The sequence below is a fragment of the Schistocerca americana genome, chromosome 2 (genome assembly GCF_021461395.2).
Source record: "Schistocerca americana isolate TAMUIC-IGC-003095 chromosome 2, iqSchAmer2.1, whole genome shotgun sequence".
Taxonomy (NCBI): Eukaryota; Metazoa; Arthropoda; class Insecta; order Orthoptera; family Acrididae; genus Schistocerca; species Schistocerca americana.
In genome coordinates this window covers 559,288,727-559,296,871 of record NC_060120.1, presented here as the reverse complement: position 1 = coordinate 559,296,871, position 8,145 = coordinate 559,288,727, and positions in this window count along the sequence as shown.

The following is an 8,145-nucleotide window of genomic DNA, read 5'->3' as shown; positions in this document are numbered from 1 at the left end:
GATCAGTGTAAGATCAAAAGAAAAATGAGAGTATTAGAATCCTAATGGTAAACAGCCGAATAATTTTCAGCGAAGTGCCAGAGTTTGAAACACTCATGAAAAACAGTGGATCTGTACCACTAGGTACAGAAAGGTGATTGAAAATCTGAAATTAATAGCAGTGAGATTTTTGGGGAAAATTTAAATGTGTATTGAAAGGATAGGGAAATGGAGGAGGTGTATTTGTCACAGTAGACAAAAAACTCAAATGCGTCAAGGTAGGAATTGGACCTGCATGTGAGATTGTTTAGGCAGACTCAGTATCAGGGGTGGGCATAAAATAATAATTGGATCTTTCTATTGCCTACCAGACTTATTTCCTGATGTAACAGCAAACTTTAGAGAAAACTTCAGTTCACTTGTACATAAGTTCCCTAATCATACTGTAATCATTGGTGGAGACTTTAATCATCCAACAATTAATTGGAAAAGTTACAGTTCTGTTAGTGGGAGCATGATAAGACATCCTGTGAAACTTTACTAAACGCTTTCACTGAAAAATACCTTGAACAGATACTTAGGAACCCCACTCATGATGGATATATATTGGATCTAATGGCAACAAATAGACCTGACTTCTTTAAGGATGTCCACGTTGAATCTGGTATCAGTGACCATGACACAGTTGTGACAACAATGATAACCAAACTACAAAGGACAACAAAACAGGCAGAATGATACATATGTTCAGTAAACTAGACAAAAAATTAATAGTGTCATATCTCAACAAGGAACTTTCAGCATAGGGCAGGAGCATGTAGAAGAACTCTGACTCAAGTTTAAAAGAATAGTTGCCCATTCACTGGATAGATATGTATCCAGTAGAACAGTTCATAATGGGAGGGAGCCTACATGGTATACAGTCATTCTAAAGAAACAGAAATTACTGCATAACAGGTGTAAAATCACAGACATTATGTATGTCTGTGTGTAAAACAAAGTGAAGGGCTATAGATACAGAGAGTCTGATTGAAATGCATTTGGCGTGATGCCTTCAATGACTGCTGTAGCAGAAAATTGTCAAGTGATCTTTCACAGAAAGTCTGGTCATATGGAAAGGCTGTTAATGGCACCAAAGTTAGTGTCCAGTCCCAAGTGAATGAGAAAGGAACTGAAATTTAGGGTAACACAGCAAAAACACAAAAAGCCTAACTCTGTTTTCAAATGCTCCTTTACAAATGAAAATCCAGGAGAATGGTCCCAATTTAGTCCTCGTACAACTGAAAAGGTGATGAAATAAGTATCAGTGTCAGTGGTGTTGAGAAACAGCTGAAATCGTTAAAATTGAACAAATCAGCTGGGCCCAATGGAATCCTTGTCAGATTCTATACTGAATTTGCGTCTTAGTTAGCCCTTCTTATCACTATAATCTATCGTAGATCCCTTGAACATGAAATTATGCCCAGTTCTTGGAAAAAGGCGCAGGTCACACCTACCTACAAGAAGAGTGGTAGAAGTGATCCACCAAACCACTGTCCAATATGCTTGACTTTCATTTGTTGTAGAACTTTACAACATATTCTGAGCTCAAACATAATGAGGTATCTTGATCAGAATGATCTTCCCAATGCCAACCAGCATGGATTTTGAAAATGTTTAGCATGTGAAACCCAGCTTGCATTTTTCTCACATGTCATACTAAAAGCTTTGGATCAAGGCAGTCAGGTAGATGCAGTATTTCTTGATTTTGGAAAAGCATTTGACTTGGTACCACACCTATACATATTGTCAAAAGTATGATCATGTGGTGTATCAAGTGAAACTTGACTGGACTGAGGACGTTTTGGTAGGGAGGACACAGTATATCATCTTGGACTTGCAAACAACATTAATAGTAAAATCAGGCCTTTTGCAGATGATATTGTTATCTATAATGTAAGAGACTGCATAAATATTCCGTCAGATGTTGATAAGATTTTGAAGTGGTGCAGAGATTGGCAACTTGCTTTAAGTGTTCATAAGTGTAAAATTTTGTGCTTCACAAAACGAAAGACATAGTATCCTATGACTATAATATCAATGAATCACTGTTGTAATCGGTCAACTCATATAAATGCTTGAGTGTAATACTTTGTAGGGATATGAAGTGGAATGATCACATAGGTCCATTGGTGGATAGACTTGAGTTTAATGCTAAAGTACTGGGGAAGTGCAATCAATGTACGAACGAGATTGCTTACAAATCATTCATGCGAGAGGTGGTAGAATATTGCTCAAGTATGTGGGACCCGTAGCAGATAGGACTAACAGAGAAGGGCAGCACAAATAGTCACAGTGTTTGTTTAATCCATGGGAGTGTCCAGAGGTAATGAAGGAAGTGATTTGAAAGATTCTTGAAGATACACATTGTAGTGCAGATTATTGGGAAAAAGGCAATTGGAAATGATCAGGGAAATATTATTTAAAGGGGTAAATGATTTTTTATGCTTATGCTGGAATATACATTATGTGATCAAAAGTATCTGGACACCCCCAGAAATGTACGTTTTTGATATTAGGAAAATTATGCTGCCACCTAGTGCCAGGTACTCCATATCAGTGACCTCAGCAGTCATTAGACATCGTGAGAGAGCAGAATGTGTTGCTCCGCGGAGCTCATGGACTTTGAACAGGGTCAGGTGATTGTCTGTAACTTGTGTCATATGTCTGTACGTGAGATTTCCACACTCCTAAACATCCCTAGGCCCACTGTTTACAATGTGATAGTGAAGTGGAAACTTAAAGGGACACACATGGCACAAAAGCGTACAAGCTTATTTCATCTGTTGACTGACAGTCATGACTGTGCGGACGATGTGGCCTATTCTACACCTTATTTTAGATCTATACAACAATGCTGTGCTTATTATATTTATATGTTTTGACGATGACATTATGGCCTTATCACTTTAGGACATGGTGTAAAAAAGATCTGAGGATGGTCATTATGGACTGAAGCTGGTCATTGATAAAGAATTGATATTGTGATCAAAGACTGGAATAAAAAACATTTGACAGTACTGAATCACTGTTTGTATACGCAACTATGTCGCAGTTGGTGAATACTGAACAAGAATTGTCAGTCAACAGAATCATACGCTTTCTTGAAATCTATGGAGGTGCAAATGATTGGTGCTTTCCTGATGACTTTGTCTTTTAGAATTATTTTCAGATTGAAGATTTGTTCTGTGCATGAATGACAGGGGGGGGGGGGGGGGGGCAAAAGCCTGCCTGGTATTCACCAGTTTTGTGTTCTAACTGTTTTTGTGTTCTCTGAAGTAAGCATGCTGAGAAAATTTTGTAGGTGACTTGTAGCAGGGAGACTCCTCTGAAGTTGTTCACATTCATCCTATCTCCTTTCTTGTGGAGTGGATAAGTGCATGTTTCCAGTAGTCAGAAATTTTTCCTGTTTGCCAGTTGGTAGGGATTATTTGCGTAAGCTCCTGCAGAGACTTTGGTCCAAGATTCTTTAGTAATTCTGCAATGATGCCGTCTTCACCAGATGTCCTGTTGGTTTTTAGTTCAAGTATGTGTGTGTTGATCTCTTCATGTATTGGTGGGAGTGATTCCAGGTGGGTGGTGGTACAGTTCTGTATTGGAAATCTTGTTACAGGTTCAGGGCAGTTACGGAGATCTGAGAAATAATGTGCGAGTTCTTGACAATTCCCTTGGTTAGTTAGCGTTAGTTTTCCATCTGGTTTCCTGAAGCACCAATTTTGAGGTGTGTACCGGCAGATCTTCCTTGAGAAGGTAGTGTAGAATTCTCTCGTGTTGTAGTTGCCATATATATATCTGTGTGTGTGTGTGTGTGTGTGTGTGTGTGTGTGTGTGTGTGTGTGTGTCTAGTCTCTTTGGGCTTTCAACACAGACAGCTAGTAATTAATTAGTGTGCACTGGATAGCTCATTAGTAATCATCATTGGCCTCGCTATCTTTTACCACTCCACCAAGAGTGTCTTTCCGCCGTCCACCTAACCTTTGTAACCTCTTAGTTCATCCCTATGAAATCCCCGAACCACCTTCCCTACCCTCTGGCTCCTACCCTTGTAACCGCCCCCGGTGTAAAACCTGTCCCATGCACCCTCCCACCACTACCTACTCCAGTCCTGTAACCTGGAAGGTGTACACAATCAAAGGCAGAGCCACGTGCGAAAGCAGCCACGTGATTTACCAACTGACCTGCCTACACTGTGAAGCTTTCTATGTGGGAATGACCAGCAACAAACTGTCCATTCGCATGAATGGACACAGGCAGACAGTGTTTGTTGGTAATGAGGATCACCCTGTGGCTAAACATGCCTTGGTGCACGGCCAGCACATCTTGGCACAATGTTAACCGTCCGGGTTATCTGGATACTTCCCACTAACACCAACCTGTCAGAACTCCGGAGATGGGAACTTGCCCTTCAGTATATCCTCTCTTCTCGTTATCCGCCAGGCCTCAACCTCCGCTAATTTAAAGTTGCCGCCGCTCATACCTCACCTGTCTTTCAACAACATCTTTGCCTCTGTACTTCTGCCTAGACTGACATCTCTGTCGAAACTCTTTGCCTTTACAAATGTCTGCTTGTGTCTGTGTATGTGCGGTTGGACATGGGTGTGTGTGTGAGTGTATACCTGTCCTTTTGTCCCCCTAAGGTAAGTCTTTCCACTCCCGGGATTGGAATGACTCCTTACCCTCTCCCTTAAAACCCACATCCTTTCCTCTTTCCCTCTCCTTACCTCTTTCCTGATGAAGCAACCGTTGGTTGCGAAAGCTTGAATTTTGTGTGTATGTTTGTGTGTCTATCGACCTGCCGGCGCTTTCGTTTGGTAAGTCACATCATCTTTGTTTATATATGAAAGTGCTGGCAGGTCGACAGACACACAAACAAACACAAACATACGCACAAAATTCAAGCTTTCGCAACAAACTGTTGCCTCATCAGGAAAGAGGGAAGGAGAGGGAAAGACGAAAGGAAGTGGGTTTTAAGGGAGAGGGTAAGGAGTCATTCCAATCCCGGGAGCGGAAAGACTTACCTTAGGGGGGAAAAAGGACGGGTATACACTCGCACACACACACACACGTATCCATCCACACATATACAGACACAAGCAGACATATGTGTGTGTGTGTGTGTGTGTATGTGTGTGTGTGTGTGTGTGTGTGTGTGTGTGTCCTTGTATATATTGCTTCCCACTACCCTGATCTATTTTCTATTTTATGTACAAGTCCATGAAGTGTAGCAACACTGGCACTGTATTCATTCATTTAAATAGTCAGAATATTAGCTCGTTACTGAAGCTGTCAAGTGTGTGTCATTCCTTACGATAAATTTGTATATAATTTGGTCCTTACGATTTAGACTACTTACCGCTACTTAATTCTACAGCAGAATTTACTCACTCGACTCCACGTTCAGTGCACAGTGCACTGGGAAAGCTTACCTTTTCAAATAGTATTGCAAATATAAATTCTCTTAAAAACGAATTCCTTTCAAGTCATCTTACTTACCTTACTTTACATTATATTTACACCTCAAGCAATATACAAATGTGAGTTTTCACTTTGTTCCTTCATCTTCATTTGATACACATACCCCTTTATTACACCGGGTATTTCTTGGAAAGGGAATGTAAATCATGCTTCTGTTCTTGTGCAAGTGTGGTTGACTCTTCAACTTTTCTTTGTATATCGTATGGGGTCGTCACCTTCTCGAAATCTGCATTGTTCAATGTTTCGTGTTTATGTAAAATGTCAGGATATTTCAACTGAATATTAACCTTGTTTGTCGAACGGCTATTGACATTTGTCTTTGTTTCCAACAAATCACCTGAAAGAGGTTTTTCGTCAACATACAAATGACCCTTAGCTTTACCTAAATCAATATTTATCTAATACTTCCTGAAAAACTCCATGCCCAACAGACAGTTAACCATTAATTTTTCGACTACTGAAAATGTGCGTGTAAATATTTTTTCATTTATGTTAATAGGAAAACAAGAACCTTTGATTTACTACCCAGTGCAGTTATAATGTGACAGTTTGTACTGGTAAAGTAGAAAAATTGAGTTTGTTCCGCGGCTCGTCTACAGGCTTTGCGAAATAAAATTCGCCGCTGAGCTAGTGTCTGGCACAACCTGTACGCCTGTGTTGACAATTTTGACATTTATAATAGCTTGTACCTCGTTCACTAACCCTTTAATATTACTCGTGTCTTCATCTGTATAAAGACCGTCCCTCATGTTATTTTCCTGAACACATCCTATAAGCCGGCAGTATTGGCCGAGCGGTTCTAGGCGCTACAGTCTGGAACTGCGCGACCGATACGGTCGCAGGTTCGAATCCTGCCTCGGGCATGGATGTGTGTGATGTCCTCAGGTTAGTTAGGTTTAAGTAGGCTAGTTCTAAGTTCTAGGGGACTGATGACCTCAGAAGTTAAGTCCCATAGTGCTCAGAGCCATTTTTTGAACATCTTATAAAATAGCTATTCAAAAGCCTCCGCCCACTTCCGTTCACGATCATTGGCAGGGGGCTTGGCCCGACCAATCGCCGTTTCCTTGTGATGGAGGTGGGGGGTTAATCCTCCGTCCTTCACACCAACTACGTGTATCGTGGGTACAGAATTGTTGCACGTACGGCCTTGTATTTGACCGGAGACGTCATGACTCTCTCCTGGGTTTCCCCACTTCCGTAAACACTGTTATTGTTGTTATTCGGTGATTGGTTATTACCATTACCGAGATTTTGGTGTGTGTTGCCGTTCGCGCCATACGCATTTTTCCATCCATTCTGGTTATTACGGTGTTGAGAACGGCGATTTTTTTGATTGTATCCTCTACTGCTAAGGCCTCTGTTACGCTGCTCATTATACTCATGAGGTGGTGCGTATGGATGATACGCTTATTGTGCATCATCACATTGGTTACAGTGGTCACTACCATTATTATTGTTGTTGTAGCTGCCCCCACCCTCATTATTGCCATTATTGTTGTAGTTGTTAAAATTTCCATTTCTGGGGGCGCCTGACTGATTTGATTGCAACCGTAGTCGTTTGTCTTAGGGCTGCTTTCAGATATGAGATCAGTGGAATCGACTACGGATAAAAAATATTCTAAGTCGTGAGTCGGAACTGCGACCAGTTTTTCACGTATATGCCTGGGTAAGCGTTCTTTTAATATTCTTAACACGCCAACAGGTGACATCGGGTTACTCCAATGTATTGTCTTGTTTAAATATTTTCGCAACCCATCGTGTTTTGCATTGAAAGGTTGCGGGCCAATGACCTCCATTCGAAGTCTCTATTGTATTCTCCGCGACCAGTATTTCTCTAAAAAGACTTGTTCCAATTCTTCGTATGTGCGACAATTGTCGGCTTCTTCCGCTGCTCACAAGCGGTCGTCACTCTGAATTCGTCCTACAACGAAATGGATTTTGTTGTTGTTCAGACCAATGTCGAGGTAATGTGTTCCTAACTGCTCTCGCAAATACCGTTGGTAGTGTCTTTTCCAATTCTTGCGAGAAGATCGGAAATTGTTTGTGTTTGAGCAAACCTCCATCGATAAGGACTGGCGACTTTCCTTGGGCTGTTTAATCTGACTCTGCTTCTTTGTTGACGGTATGGCAGTGTTCGACAACGCTGGCACACTCGCGTAATTATTAGCAAATCGTTCCCGTTCGCCTATATCATACTCTGACCGTGACGAAACCGTGTTCGCGCGATTATTTTCTATAGCTAAACGGTTCTGGTTTGTAGCTACAGATGGACCGTTTGAACTATTCCTTTCGCTTATTAGCTCAGAGCAAATTTTTTGTCTTCGATCGTTTTCATGTCATAGTCAATTTCAGCTAGCATTTTTGTTTCACGCTCACTAATTACGAGGGTTGGAACTTCAATAGTGGCAACTGTTTATTTACAGCTCGTACAAAATAGGTACGTGTTTCAAAGTTTTCCTGACCTTCAGAGTAGTCACCAGCATAGTGTATAGCCCGTTGCCAGCGATGTGGAAGTCGTAGGATACTCTTAGCAGTGCCAGTTCTGTTGACCGTTCGAGCGACGCTGTCTATTGCCCAACGAATTTGTAGCAGTTCATTTTTGGAACACAACCTACGACCAGCTTAGAGACAGAAGTGATGACACTTCCTGCA